The sequence below is a fragment of the Artemia franciscana genome, unplaced genomic scaffold, assembly GCF_032884065.1.
Source record: "Artemia franciscana unplaced genomic scaffold, ASM3288406v1 PGA_scaffold_89, whole genome shotgun sequence".
Classification (NCBI taxonomy): Eukaryota; Metazoa; Arthropoda; class Branchiopoda; order Anostraca; family Artemiidae; genus Artemia; species Artemia franciscana.
In genome coordinates this window covers 1,406,471-1,423,273 of record NW_027062717.1, presented here as the reverse complement: position 1 = coordinate 1,423,273, position 16,803 = coordinate 1,406,471, and the positions used below count along the sequence as shown (strand labels likewise).

Genomic DNA, 16,803 nt, shown 5'->3' with positions numbered 1-16,803 from the left:
TGGTCTTTTCTTTTTTTAAATCCGTGGCTTGTCTATTTTTTAAATTCCAAGCTAGCTTTTTAATCTTGGTATTTTAATCGTAAATTCAATTCTCGTCGCCGGTAATAAAAAAAAACCTGTAAGATGTTCTGAAGTCTTCAACAAATCTTCAAAATAATGTTAAACTTTGCTTTTTGATCAACAAGCAATGTTTTTGGGGAAATAATTTTTTAACAAAGCTTTGTCATCCCCAACTTGAAGGTGAGACAGGGATACACTGTTTCCTAGTTGAATCTATTAATCTCAGGGCCATCTTTGTCCGTGAGGTGACGATTTGTGTTGATAGGTTTTTTTAAGACGATGAGGCCAAAAGTAACGAACATATTCCGAACGTTTCACGAAAGGCGAAAACTATGTCGAGGCTGTAATTCTCATAAAGTTGTTATCACTCCCTTGATAAAGAACTTAAAAATTTTATTCTCAAAACCGCTCATATAGTGTAAAAAACCTCTTCAAACAAAACTATCTTTACTTGTTAATAACGCTACTTAGAAGACCAAGGATGAGGAATGGAACACGAAATAACACATTCCTTAGTACTATTGTACTAATTTCCACCTTGGCTGCAATAATTACGAGTGCGACATACACCATTTTTGCAACTTTTCAAGAAAGCTGAAAAACGAAGAAAAGTTTGTCGGCTGTGGTCACTCTGAAGGATGAGGCTAATAGAGATAAAAGGAACATATTCTAAACCAATTTTTTATGCTCTTTTAATTGTGCTCCATTATGCTTCATAGCGCTTGTCTCCTTTTTCCTTGACAAAAAAGGCAGACAAATTCCAGGTCCCCATGTTCCAGCTCCATAAGATAATCATCTTCTATGATTTTGAAGTGTAACAAGACAAGATAAAAAAAGAGACGGCACAAAGGCTTGTGTCTCTGCTTACCTTCATAAAGGTACAAGATATGGCAGTTTTAGCTATACCATTCAATTCTTCGTACTACAAAAATTGCAAAAGTCACAATTTTGATCATCATAGCCGACTATATCGACAAACTTTTTGGCATAGGTCCAGATTAGGGGCTATTGAGAAGGAAACATATTAAGAAGACGATTTGTACTTTATAATGGAAGAAAAATTGTAGTTAACATATTTTGACTGCAACTCCCCTATAGTGTACCCTCACCACTCCCTAATATCCAATTAAAGCCCAAATATAATTTAGACTATATATTTTCACATTAGGGGTTGGGAGTAAATACAAGAGCGAAGAGTGATGGAATGTAATGGAAGTGTATAATTTGGTATATATATTTCCGCATTAGGGGTTGGGGGTAAATTTTACTGGAGCTGTAGTCATAATATGTTAACTGCTAATATTTTGAACGAGTTTCCTTCTCAATAGCTTCTGTTCAAGACCTATACCAAGTTTTCCCCTCTGACTACTTTTCACGGACTAAACCACTTTTTAATTTAATATATACTTGATAAATCATTTATTGACTGCTCTGAATTATATTTAGTGTTTGCCGATACTTTATAGGATACCCAAAATATCCATGCTTAACATCAATGTATTCATGGGTGGGCATTCTTGAAAAGTGTCGATACTTTCTATAAAGAAATAAGTAACGATATTATAAGTATCGATGCTTTCTATACAGAAATATTACGTATTGTCTAAGGTTTTCTTGCAAGAAGAGTCTCGGGATCTTCCCATATAAATATTTCCGTTTTTTTTTCGGGGGTGGGATGCTCCCACTGCAATTAGTAGGGTCTAAATAGCTCAAAGCTCAATATATAAAAGAAACTTCAAAGAAATGTGCATTGGATTTTACTTGAAGTCTATATAAACACTGTTTGAAATGCTAATATTACTGATATATTACACTTATATATAGTACATATAGTATGTATTATACTTATATCTAATAGGCTACATGTATCGTATCGTTTACTAATATTAACATAAGACCAATTTTAGTCAAGTTTAGTTTTACAATCAGAATAATCAATTAATAAAAATAAAATCGATAAAAAATCAAGAAGAAAAACAATAATCAAAAAATAATCAATAAAAATGATCAATCAAAAATCAATCAAAAATAAGTCTGTATTCTTACATATTCATATTTTATATTCATTATTATATTATTATATATTCATTATTATATATTCAGTCTATATTCATAAGTCTTGAAGTCTGTATAAACACTGTTCCAAATGCTTATATTACTTATATATTATACTTATACACAATACATATATAATATATTATACTTATATCTAAAACATATATCGTACTGTTTACTTATATTAACACAAGACAAGTTTTAGTCAAGTTTGGTTTTACAATCAAAGAAAATCTTAATTTAATTAGCTTAATTAATTAAACTTAATCTAATTAACTTAATTAATTATTCTTAATCTAAGAAAAGCTGCTTGCAAATTTCATTCAGTTTTGACAAAGCCTAGTGCTGTGAGTCACTTCTTTCAACATTGAAATTCAGGCACTTAAAGCACCGTTGACAACCCATAATTGATCACTTTACACAATTAATCGGTACAGCGCTAACGAACTATGAACCCAATTTAAAAAAAAGCAAGCTCTCATCTGGTGGTAATATTTGTAAAAGTGTATTTCTTTGTCGCGAGGTAGGGGAGATGCACTCGAACTTGGACAGAAACTCTCTGAATCGAATCACTGACATGATTATTTGAAATAAGATAGTGGTACTATCTGAAACGAGTGCCCAAAACAAATTTCAAGTACGAAAGATATATAGCAAAGTAAACCTACATTTATTTTCGGTTTCTTCATTTGGAAAAAAATATATCTGCTCCCATGGATAGTTCAAAAACTTGCTTTTTGCGCTCTTACCATATTATGAAAATTGTAGATAAGCCCTTTGATTTTGAGCAGGATGAAATCCTTTTATCAATTATTTTAACATAAAGTATGCATATTAAACATTAACCAAGGTATAGTCCAGGAGCGTAATTTCCCACGGGACAGGGGAGGCAACTGCTGCTACCAGACTTCGATTTGCCCCCCCCCAGACCCCAGTTCATCCTAGCTGAAATTTAGTTACTTTCAAAATCTTTTCATAAGCCTGCATGATTTAAGCATCGACAGAAACGAGTCAGTTTAGTACTTATTCACCTTTACAGTACTTCTATAGTACTAAATAGCATCTTTGTAGTACCAAATGACTTATTTTTTGGTTTTTACTGTCATTTTCACGTGATTCGGGGAAATTGGCTCCCACTTCCCCCCCCCCAGGATTTTGACGAAACTAAATAACTGGGACTGTGGTTTCATAAAAGTTTGGCAGCCTGAGATTAATGGAGAAATATAGAATTTTCTAATTCTGGAAATTAATTTAATAAATGAAAGCAACCGACAGTTTCTTATCTTACGAAAATCTTTGACGAAATATTTACTACTTTAAAGGTCTTTCCTTTGGAAAATAAGCCCTATTTATTTGATTGACATTTCAGCCCTATGTGGTATTTCCATTATGTATGGATTAAGAAGCGTCCTCGCACAGGGTTGGATTTAAGAAGGTGAGTTCAAAAACATGAACTTGTGAGTTCTACAACATTCGATTCATTGTATTATTTTTAGCGTGATCTCAACATTACTTGAAGGATATTTTAGACTATATTATTGATAAGACTAAAACAAACTGACTTGGTAGAGCCAAGGGGTGAACACAGCAAAAATTTCAGAGGGGATAAATATTTTGACTGAGGGATGGTATTAGTTGAAAAGGAAAAAATAAAGTTTTTAGAATTTAATGTACATTCTTTATTGAGACAACACTGTAATTATAGAATAAAATCAGGCTGGCTTTTTGTTTGTTAGGGGCTATTTACTCCAAAACTTCTCTTGCATTCACTGAATCATCCCTGTGTATGGTTAATAAAACTAATCCATTAAGCCGTTCTTGACCTGAGGCACTCATGGTATAAGATTTCACCCTTCTCGGGGTAGAAAAAGAAGGCTCGCACGAAGCCGTAGTGACGGGAATTGTTGCACCAATCCTCATAAATTAATGTAGAGTGGGAAAAATGTTCTTACCACATCCTTTTAAGCAGGTTATGAAATATTTTGGTGCCGAGTCTCCCGATAGTATCCACATTCTTCTCTACAGATCTAACTTAGCTTGCAAGCTTCCCCTATAGCTGTCAGCATCAAGATACCAAAAATTAGTCAGAGCATCCGATATATCCTTTATTTTTTCTTCGTCGAGGGGAATTCAATGCTGAGGAAGTAGGCATTGCTGTTACTGCAGCAATTTTCTGCTTATGCAGCTGCATAGGAATCGCTTATGCAGCTGCTGAGATAAATACAAAAGTCGGTATTACGTATCAGGATCGTCTGACCCTGTTGCGTACTTATTCCCATACGTTTGTTATGGATCTCATCTGGCCGCTCTAATCACAATCTGAATATCACATATCAGAATCTGGTGTCACAATCTGAAGCAGCTAATCAACTTTATCAAGTTGAGAAATGAACATCGAAATTCGCAATTAAAAATTTCTAGGTCTTAGGAATCTTGGCCTGCCTGGAACAAAGTAGGTTTATAGTCATAAAAAAGCTTACTACAATTAATTTTTCTAGCTCTCGTATACCTCATATGCATGGATTCTTATCAAACAGTTCGTGGTAACGAACTGTAGTAAGGAGCGACCCGGCTCAATAGTAAACGAAACTCTAAAAAACGGAATTTTGATGCTAAAAGATACATCAAAAGAATTGAATTTTTATGCTGATTCTAGATATATAGGTTTCATCAAATTTAATCTTTGTCATCAAAAGTTACGAGCCTCAAAAAGTTACGTATACCTCAGATGCATGGACTCGTATATCTGAATAGACAGACGGAGAATCGAGCTCAAATAGCAAAGCCTGGACCAGAATGCAAAAGCAGCAAGATAACAAAAAACACACAGCAAAGAAAAAAATAACCACAAAACTGAAAATATTCTTTAAAAGCTTTAAAAGCAGTAAATGAGAGCTCATTTTGTCAGCCAAATCTCTATGAACATCATAAATGAGAGCTGAGAAGTCATGTGGTGAGAGGTCACTTTTTAAGGCACTTTTTTCAATAAAAGGAATTTTGAGAATACACACAATCTACAATAGATAGTGTTTCCGATACGCTAAGTCTGAAATTACTTTAAGTTGTAAAAGCAAATCGAAATCTCTTATTAAGTTTCTGCTTGTCCCATTATTTTAATACGAAAAGGTGTTAGACTAATGACTGCGGGTACAAATTTCTTTTCGGAAGCTAACGAAAAATTCAAAAACAGCTAGTGCTAATCCCTTAGCAATTCTAAAAGTGTTTTAACTTTGACAAGCAAACTATATTTGTCCGCCAAGTGCATGGGTGATAAGAGATTTTATGTCTCTCCCAGTCTTTCTTTCATACGAAGAAAGTGAAATGTAATAATTTCCGGGCTTCATTTTTATCAAATCCTATAAGGAATTTTCTGAAATTTGTAAAATGTGTTCCTGTGAAATGATGTGCGCAATCCCTTTGCAATTCAAAAGTATTTCAAGTTGTGTAAACAAATATAATTCTATTGCCAAGTAGAATTAGTCACATTTTCTTGGCATTGAAACAGAGGCAATGATGGTATGCATAAACAGAGTTTAAAATCTACGTAAGCGGTACTAAAAATACTAATGAGGAAAAACCAATCACCAAAGGGCACTCATCGCCAAAATTGGACACCACCAAAGAGGATAGAGAAAAGTTGAAATGATCTCCCAAATTCTGAATAGCTATCAAATGAAAGCTATATCTTTTTCAGTTATTACATAAAAAAAACAAGTTTTTTTAACTGAAAGTAAGAAGCGGCATTAAAACTTAAAACGAACAGAAATTATTCCATGCATGAAAGGCGCTGTCCCCTCCTCAACGCCCAACTCTTTGCGCTAAAGTTTGACTCTTTCTCACAACTCTACTTTATAAAACAATAAAAAAGCTTTAGCGTTGAGAGCTGCGCGTTGAGGAGGGGACAGCCCATTTCATATACAGAATAGTTTCTGTTCATTTTAAGTTTTAATGTCGCTCCTTACTTTCAGTTAAAAAACTTGTTTTTTTATTTAATTTCCAAACTTTTTTGAATTAATGAAGGTTTTGAATTTGGCTCTCTGAATATGAATAATTAAAACCAAATTTTGCATATTAATTTTTTTAATTAAGTTTTTTTAAGTTTTTTTCTAACTGAATTAACATATTAAGTTTTTTCTAACTGAAAGTAAGCAGCGACATTAAAACTTCAAATGAACCGAAATTATTCCGTATATGAAAGGGGCTTTCCCCTCCTCAACGCCCCGCTCTTTATGCTAAAGTTTTTTATTGTTTCAAAAAGTAGATCTGTGAGAAAGAGTCAAACTTTAGCGTAAAGAGCGGGGCGTTGAGAAGGGGACAGCCCCTTTCATATACGGAATAATTTATGCTAGTCATACTGTGACTCCTTTCTTTCAGTTGAAAAAACTAGTTTTTTTATTTAATTTCTGAATGTGTTTGAATTAATGCAGGTTTTGCTTTTGGCTCACCGTACATGAATAATTAAAAAAATATTTGCATATTAATTTTACTTTTTTTTTTAGCTAAATAGGTTTCTTAAAGTTTTGATCGGACGATTTTGAGAAAAAGGATGGGGGAGGGAGCCTAGTTGCCCTCCATTTTCTTGGTTACTTATTTACAAACATTTTTATTTGTAATAGATATAAGTAACTTAAAAATTACCTTACGTAACGAGCTTCTAAAATCGTATATTTTTATTATGTATTTGAGTAGGTTTTCCCACTCGTCAATACCTCGCACTAAAGTTCGAATATTGTTCCAACTATTTAAGAATGACCCCAGAATCACAAAGACCGTTTAATTAGAATAAACAGGTTTTTTGAAATTGCTTAAAATACTTTTAGCGTAAAGAGTGAGGTATCGAAGAGGGGATGAACCCCCTGACATAGATAATAATTTCTGTTCCTTATAAGTTTTAGTGTTGCTCCTTACTTTCAGTAAAAAAAACTAGTTTTTTTATATTTAATTTCTCATTGTTTTTAAATTGCGCTGGAAAATCCAGTGCTACCTTCATGGAAATTCTCTTCCCTCATGATAAATTCCTCTATTGAAAGATACTCTCACGTAACCCCTTCCCCCCGACCCCCCTACCACCAGAAAAAAATCCCCCTGAAAACGTCAGCATGCTTCCCAATAACCAATACTGTATGTAAACACTGGAGAAAGTTCATAACTTTCCACCCTTCCACCGGGGACTGTGAGGGTTTATTTTGTCCTCAAAGGTATAGTTACTGAATGTTTTGACTATGCTGAACAAATCAGCTATATCAAAATTTCGATCCGGGGACTTTGGGAAAAAATAAGCGGGGGAGGTGGCCTTGTTGCCGTCCAATTTTTTTGGTGACTTAAAAAGGGCACAAGAACTTTTAATTTTCGTTTGAACAAGCCCTCTCGCAAAATTCTAGGACCACTGGGTCGATGGAAAAAATAAATAAACACGCCTCCGTGATCTTTCTTGTGGCAAAAATTACAAAATTCCACGTTTTCGCATATAGAAGCTTGAAACCTCTACAGTAGGGTTCTCTGATACGCTGAATCCGATGGCGCAATTAAGATTTTAAGATCATAAAGTTTCTATGCTATTTAGGGGGTGTTTGCCCCTGTTTTGGAAAATATGGCGTATTTTCTCAGGCTCGTAACTTTTGATGAGTAGGATTAAACTTGATGAAAATTATATATTTAAAGGCAGCATAAATATCCAATTCTTTTGATGTATCTCTTAGTATAAAAATACCGTTTTTTAGAATTTTGGTCACTAATGAGAGGGGTCGCTCCTTACTTACAGTTAATTTCCTCGAACTGTTTGATAAATCTAAAAAGGCTGAAAATGTTTTTTTTCGTAGGTGTCTTTTCTGGCTGAGGAAAAAGAAGGAAAGGGCTGGTTTGTTAAGAAATAACATGTATCAGTGGAGAAATAATTTGAAAACAAGTATATGATTCTTATTAGGCCAAAAAGAAGGAGGTAAACCGAGGAAAAATCTTTGGAGAGGGTCAAGGGGACCGACATTTGGGCCCAAAGATAGAGATGACGCATAAACGCCGATCCTCCTCTCTAGCAAGAATATTTTTGTTTAGTGCAGAGTGGATAGGGAAGGAGAGGGTTAAACTTCTTAAGTATTTTCTGTGATATTGACTTATCTCACATATTAACCAATCGCCTATCTAACAGGGTTAGATATTGTGTTGAGATTTATCCCTTTCCTCCTTGAAATGTGAAATGTTTCATACTAAACATTTCGTCAACTAAGTAAATGCGAAAAAGACAAAAATAAAATTCTATTCTTGACCCCCCCCCCCCGAATTTCTTGAGAAGACCCAAATCTCAAATTATTATTTCGAATTTTAATTCTGAGTACAGCCTAGAAAAAAAAGAAGAAAAACTGAATTTTGCTTTTCTTATCCTTGGTTCTCACCAAAAAAGATTACATTAATAGGCAATTTTCCCCATTCATGTCAATAAGTAATTTTTGTTGATGTTATGTTCAAACAAAATTTTCAATTTGCCTAGCACTTACTGGCAAAATATTCAAAGTTAAAGAGTGTGGTTGAAATGATCAACCGGAACAAATTTTTGAAAAGTTTTTTTTTGTAAATAATATTGTAGGAAGTCATAATTAGGTTCTCAATCAAACTAAATTTTATAATAGATGCGTCTTCCAATGCTGTTGCAGTTGAGTTTGACAAGTTACTGAGAATTCATTGGCTACTCGAATATAAGGTGGAAATTTTTAATCCTGATAAATTTATTGGCAAAGCAACTAAAATTGACAAAATTGGCAATTAAACTGCAGCAACAAGCAAATTTTCCGTCTGTGTAAACCTCTGTGTCATTCACATCGGGTCATTCACTTAACCCAATTTTGTACTTGACACAAAAGTAGAAAAAGAAAACTTCTATCACTGCTTACAACTCACTGCAGCATCATACTGTCTAAGGCCAACAAAACTACTCACGCTTCTCTTCCATCCCAATAAGATAAATCAGATCAACAAGCTCCAATGCCCATGAATATTTCCTTACAACCTCCTCCCACCCTATTTGAGGACGAACTGCTTTCCGTTTGGTCCTAGATAGCTTGCCGCAAGGATGATCTTTGCCAATCTGTCATCCTACGTCCGTAGAACCTATCTAAGCTATTTTAACCTTCCCCTTATTATGGCAAGGAAGTGATATTGAACCAGTTTTTTGTACAGCCCTCAATTTTGGAGCCTCATTTTACTTAATGTGACACGTTCTACGTAATAAAGTATAAAGAGCAAATGTTCGTTATGGTGACACATTCTATTGTGCTTTTCTTCTTTTAGTCTGAACTGTCGGCCTGAACTCCATCTGATCGACTTGAAACTCCATCGACCTAAACACCAGGAGTGTAATTTACTATGAGGTGGGGTGGGGGGGGGGAGAACCTGCACCTCCCAGACCTCAGTCTCCCCCATACCCCAGTTCGCCCCCCATCTAAAATTTAGTTCTAAGGCCTGAAATTTAGTTCTAAGGGCTAAGGCCTAACATCCTTAAAAATTTTCTCGCTCCCTATCAGTTAAACAATCTGCTGCACCGCAAAACATTGAAAAAACTTTCGTTTAAAATACACACAACTAGCATCATGCCAACCTTTTACCATGCATTCTGTTTCTTCACACCCAAAACGTAAACACAAGCTGCTGACGGGGATTGAGTTCGGTTTACATTTGAGCTTATGGCATAACAGGGGCAAAGAAATATTTCTAGAAACAATCGTTTGAGGTTTCTCGGCAGATGGGCAGAAAACATCTCGAAACAATCTTCCCTAGTTCCTCTAGAGGCACTAAGAAGTGAACATGGAATGCGACACATTAGATATAAAGGCTATTTTAAGCATCGCTAGTGAACGTGATGTTTTCACATGTGCGCGTGGAACTATTTGTTTGGAAGGAAACCCTCAAATTATTTCTAAAGGTGAAAATATTGTCTTTATTCAATTAGATATTCAGAAAGATCAGATCGTGTTATCTACTATTCGCGATTATTACATGTTAAACTGTTTCTAACGCACCTACAAAATTAAAAAACCAAAGATTAAAAAAAAAATATGTTAAATATTATTTGATCTGAGTCGGAAGGCAACAACCTCCCCTGGTAAAAAAAAATTATGAAAATGCATTTAAAAATCATTTGGGGGTAGATCCGTCAACCTTTCACTCTCCATATTTTCTTGACATGGCAATCCTCTTGAAAACTTGTTTGTTAGCCAATAACTTTTACTGTGACGCATAAACCGTTTTCAAGGAGTGCATGGAATGGTTATTTACTAAAACTAAAAATGTGTACTATGCGCAAAACTCGTAATGTATGGAATGGTTGTGATTCTTTTTCTCAGAATACAACGTTATAACAATATTTATCAAAATGCAACGTTATAATCAACCTTCGAATGAGATTGAAGGCACCCAGAGATATGCAGTCGTTTTAATTCTCTAATTGCATGACCAATGCTTTATGAAACTCTTCTTCCTTGCGAATGTTTTTTAAAGAGTATTGGCTTCGTCGTACCTTCAGTCAGAAACACTTTATTTCTTTAATCGTTTTAAATAAAAAAAAATATAAGTGTTTTCAACTGAAAGTAAGGATCAAGATTAAAACTTAAAACGAACAGGAATTATTACATATATGAGTGAGGTTGCTCCTCCTCCAAATCCCGCTCTTTACGCTAAAGTTTTTTAGCACTTGAAAAACTTTTTATTGAGTAAAGAGTGAGGTATTAGGAGGAGGTGAACCCCTCATATACGTAATAATTTCTTTTCGTTTTAAGTTTTAATCTTGCTTAAGTTTTAATAATTAAATAATTAATAAAGTTTTAATAAACCAAAAAGCAACTAATGTCCTCTTGTAATAAATTATTTACTGTTGCCAAAAGGTCGGAGACTAACTCTACTGGACCAAACTCTGCCAGTTCTAGAATTAAAAAATCAAATAAATAAGGACTTTTTAAAGACAAAAAGAAGTGCAGTAATGTTTATTAATAATTAATTTCTATTAATTAAGTACAGTAATGTGCAGTAATGGTTAATGTTTGACTAACAGCCATTTTGAGCAAAAGTGGATTAACAAAATTATAAAATAAGTATTACTGTTAATATCACTGTCTGGGTGCACTTACCAAAACTAGTTTGATCTTCAGGCAACAAGGGCTCATTGCCTCAAACTGAAAAAAAATCTATTTACACTTGAGGAAACAACTTATTCTTACTTTTCCCATTCTAATCACGTATTGGGTAGTTCATTTAAAACATATCCCATATAAAGAAAAGCAATAATAATAATATTAATAATAAACAGCCTTTTCCCCCGGCTAAATCACAAAAGATGCTAGGCACTAACATATTGATTTCATAATGTGGCGGTTGGAAACTATCAGAAGATTTTGACCATTCTTGGAAAGGATATGATAAAAAATTTTAGGCATAAAGTGTTAATTTATGCCACTTTTTGTTAGCTCTAAGCCAATTTTGCATATGCTAGGCTCATCTCTATTACATTTTTAGATAATTTCTCGCAGCTGAGACCCATTTTAGGATAATTTTTCAGATTAATTCACTAGCTAAAAGTTGAATGTTCCACTACCTACAGTTTTTAATGCTGATTTGAAATTCTGAATGCTACAATCCCAAATTCACCCCACAATTCCCCTCCTTTAAGGAAGACAGATATTGTCTTATATTATGCACAAAACTTTTCAATTTTTTTTAGGTTGGATTAATATATTTGGAATCAGCATTAAGAATTGTCATGTAACTATCTTCTTTTATCTAGCTAATTAATCAAAACAGAAAATCCGTATTTGGATAAACATCATTGATTTTGACAGTTCTAAGATATCAGAATATCCAGCTCTAAATGGGTACCTGGAGAAATCTGGGGAAGGTAAACAGGAAGGGTGTGCGAAAGCACAGGATGGCTGGCCCCCAACCCCCATTGCACTTCCTGCCTGAAGGGCCAAGAAACGGAGATCAGCACCGCAGGTAGGGACAGTAAAGTCTAATGCCGTATCCTTTACCTTTACCTTTTAAGCTGAGAAATAGTTTATCATTTCGCCCACTTAATTTCAAATTTTTCAAACAAGCTTAGCCTAATACCCAGTAAAAGTGAGAAAAGCTAGCTTGAAAAGTATTTGAAGCAATAATTTATCCCGTGATGTTATCGGGCTACAAGAAAAATTCCTGAGAGCCAAGTTTCCGGGTCAGCACATTCTGGAATAGATTTGAAAATTTCTTTCTCGTAATTACGGGCCAACTCCGTGGGTTTAATTTATTTGACTTTTAGAAAAGCTTGGGAAAGATTTAATGTTAAAATACCTTTCAAATAAATCGTTTTGTAATTTTTTCTAATATTATGTTATTTTATGTAAACACCAGTCTCCTTAATCTTTATATAATATGTAAACTTTCTTGAATTGTAAGTTTCCAACAAACGAAACCCTCTTGTAGTTGTTCCTTTGGACATTTTCTAAAGAGTTACTTGATTTTGGACTTTGTTCCTTTGGACATTTTCTAAAGAGTTCCGTAGAAGCGCATCACATTTGGCACAGTCTCAAAAACGCTTGGTGAATTCCCCAAAATGCTTGGCCCAATTCCGTCATGCTTGATGCCCGACACTTGGTGTATATTATTTTTTAGAGAGATTGATCTCTTAGTTTTTAGATACCTATGAGTTTCTTGGGTACTAAGATTAGTCAGCTGCTACCCCATTAGATCCAAATGAGCTTAACCAGGATACCGAAGAACCTGATTTAATTCTACCTTATAGTATTAAAAGTTTCCCTGGTATAGTATCAGCTTCTTCTCTCTTATATGTGCTTTCTTTGGAGGCCAAGCAGGCTGGACAGAGGCAGAGGGAATGTTCGATTTTAAAAAATCTGTTGATTTTCGGAAAATAAACTCTCTTCTGCGACTACATACGTTTTGCAGAAAAGCGCAAAAAAAATACAAATAAATGCTATTTTCTATCTTGCAGTGGTCTTTACATCAGAAAAATTACTGTACACTTGGTGTTTACTTTGGAGTGCCACGTTGCTGTCCTGGTCTTCCTTGCTTGGCACTGTTCTCCCACGCTTGAAAAAGTCCTTAAATCAATTTGCACATTCCACAAAAAATTTCACCCAGTTCTGCCATGCTTGGCACGTACCACCAGATGTATATGATTTCTGAAAGAAAGCAAACCCATGGTTTTTAGATAACTTTATATTTCTTGGGTTCTAAAACCAACAAGCCCCTGCCCGACTAGATTTAAATGAGCCCAACCTTAAAAACCAAAGAGCCAACTGTAGTTTTGCCATATAGTAATGAAAAGTTTCTCTAGCATAGTCTCAAACTCTTTTGAACTCATAATTTTACTTTTCTTGGAGACCTTGTGGGCTGAATAAAAGTAAAGAGAAAGCTACATTTAAAGCGAAAGCTTACCAGTTTATAGAAAATTAAATGTTGCGCATTTGTTGCAACGGATTAAATTCCTGCTTTGATTTTACTCGTTATTAAATATAAAAAAAAACAAGTTTTTCAAATGAAAGTAAGGAGTAACATTAAAACTTAAAATAAACAGAAATTACTAAGTATATGAAAGGGGCTTTTCCTCCTCAATGCCCTGCTCTTTACGCTGAAGTTTGACTTTTTTTCTTGACTCTATTTTTAAAACAGTAAGAAACTTTAGCGTAAAGAGCGGGGCGTTGAGGAGGAAAAGCCCTTTTCATATACTTAGTAATTTCTGTTCGTTTTAAGTTTTAATGTTGCTCCTTACTTTCATTTAAAAAACTTGCTTTTTTATATTTAATTTCTGGACGTTTTTGAATTAATGCATGTTTTGATCTTGGCTCTCCGCACATAAATAATTAAAATGAAATTTGCATATTAATTAATTGCAATTAATCAGAAGATTATGAGAAAAAGGAGCGAGGGAGGAGGCCTAGTTGCCCTCCAATTTTTTGATTACTTAAAAAAGCAACTTGAACTTTTAATTTTTTACAAACGTTTTCATTGATAAAAAATATACGTAACTTGCTAATTAATTTACGTAACGAACTTTTATATCCTATGTTTTTATTGCGTGTATGAAAGGGTTCAACCCTCGTCGATACCTCGCTCTTTACCCTAAAGCTTAAATTTTGTCCCAATTCCTTAAGAATGACCTCTGAATCAAATACTTTAGCGTAAAGAGTTTGGTATAACGAGGAGGTAAACCCCTCATATGCGTAATAATTTTTGTTCGTTTTAAGTTTTAATGCTGCTCCTTACTTTCAGTAGAAAAAACTTCTCATATTTATTTTTTCGTTGTTTTTCCAAATAATACTAGAAAACCCTGCGTCCCCTTCATTGAAATTCTCTTCCCCATGACAAGTTTATCCATGGAAATATCCTCCCACGTAACCCCCCCTCAAATCTTCCCCCTAAACAAAAAAATCCCCCCTGAAAACGTCTGTACACTACCCAGTAGCCATTACTATATGTAAACACAGGTCAAAGTTTGTAACTTACAGCCCCTCCCACGGGGACTGCGGGGGAGTAAGTCATCCCTAAAGACGTAGTTATTAAGTTTTTCGACTATGTTGAATAAAATGGCTATATCAGAATTTTGATCCGGTGACTTTTGGGAAAAATGAGTGTAGGAGGGGGCCTAGGTGCCCTCCAATTTTTTTGGTCCCTCAAAAAGGGCACTAGAACTTTTAGTTTCCGTTAAAATGAACCATCTCGCGACATTCTAGGACCAATCGGTCGATACGATCACCCATGGGAAATAACAAAAAACAAAAAGCATCCGTGATCTGTCTTCTGGCAAAAAATGCGAAATTTCACATTTTTGTAGATAGCAGCTTGAAACTTTTACAACAAGGTTCTCTGATACGCTGAATCTGATGGTGTGACTTTCGTTAAGATTGTATGACTTTTAGGGGGTGTTCCCCCTTATTTTCTGAAATGAGGTGAATTTTCTTAGGCTGATAAATTCTGATGGGTATAACTGATCTTGATGAAACTTATATATTTAAAATCAGCATTAAAATACGTTTCTTTTGATGTAACTATTGGTATCAAAATTCCATTTTTTAGAGTTTCGGTTACTATTGAGCCGGCTCGCTCCTTACTACAGTTCATTACCACGAACTGTTTGAAAATTTCTTCTGAAGCCTTTGGTGTGCATTTAGTAAAATATAGCTCAAAATAGCAAATCGTAAGGCCCTTGCAAATAAGTTGTTCAATGAGGTGATAAGGCCTCTAGGGGTATGATTTTATTAGTATTTTTGAATTTGTTTGTTGAAAGGTTTGTGGTGCCGATTAGGTCGTATTATTGGTTTTATAAATAATTTTTTTTTCTTTGTCCTGTATTATTTTTGTTTTTTGCCAACCCCTCGGACAAGTTTTTATGGCACTTGGTATTAACCAAGTGACATATAGCAGTCGCCAATTCTGTCGGTCTGTCGGTCTGTCTGTCGGTCCCGGTTTTGCTACTTTAGGCACTTCCAGGTAAGCTAGGACGATGAAATTTGGCAAGCGTATCAGGGACCGGACCAGATTAAATTAGAAATAGTCGTTTTCCCGATTTGACCATCTGGGGGGAGTGGGGGCCCGGTTAATTCGCAAAAAATAGAAAAAATGAAGTATTTTTAACTTATCAGCGGGTATTTGGATCTTAATGAAATTTGATGTTTGGAATGATATTGTGTCTTAGAGCTCTTATTTTAAATCCCGACCGGATCTGATGACATTGGGGGGAGTTGGAGGGGGGAAAACCTAAAGTCCCGGTTTTGCTACTTTAGGCACTTCCAGGTAAGCTAGGACGATGAAATTTGGCAAGCGTATCAGGGACCGGACCAGATTAAATTAGAAATAGTCGTTTTCCCGATTTGACCATCTGGGGGGGGGGAGTAGGGGCCGGTTAATTCGGAAAAATAGAAAAAATGAAGTATTTTTAACTTATGAGCAGGTGATTGGATCTTAATGAAATTTGATGTTTGGAATGATATTGTGTCTCAGAGCTCTTATTTTAAATCCCGACTGGGTCTGATGACATTGGGGGGAGTTGGAGGGGGGAAACCTAAAATCTTGGAAAACACTTAGAGTAGAGGGATCGGGATGAAACTTGATGGGAAAAATAAGCGCAAGTCCCAGATACATGATTGACATAATCGGAACTTATTTGCTCTCTTTGGGGTAGTTGGGGGGGGGGGAGTAAGTCTTAAAAATTAGAAAAATGAGGTATTTTCAACTTACGAACGGGTGATCGGATCTCAATGAAATTTGATGTTTAGAAGGATATCGTGTCTTAGAGCTCTTATTTTAAATCCCGACCGGATCTGGTGATGGGGGCGGGGAGTTGGGAGGGGGAAACCTAAAACTTGGAAAACACTTAGAGTGGAGGGATCGGGATGAAACATGGTGGGAAAAATAAACACAAGTCCTAGATAGATGATTGACATAAACGGAACGGATCCACTCTCTTTTGGGTAGTTGGGGGGGGGGGGTTAATTCTGAAAAATTAGAAAAAATGAGGTATTTTTAACTTACGAACGGGTGATTGGATCTCCATGAAATTTGATTTTTAGAAGGATATCGTGGCTCAAAGCTCTTATTTTAAATCCTGACCGGATCTGGTGACATTGGGGGAAGTTTGGGGTGGGGAGACCTAAAATGATGGGAAACGCTTAGATTGGAGGGATTGGGATGAAACTTGGTTGGAAAAATAAGCAA

General features: G+C 35.1%; 1 protein-coding gene across 2 annotated transcripts in view; it reads left to right on the top strand.

Moving 5' to 3' along the window:
- The window catches only part of LOC136042256 (prickle planar cell polarity protein 3-A-like), a 236,940-nt gene that overhangs the window by 205,270 nt on the left and 14,867 nt on the right, over window positions 1–16,803 (top strand). The window lies entirely within an intron of this gene.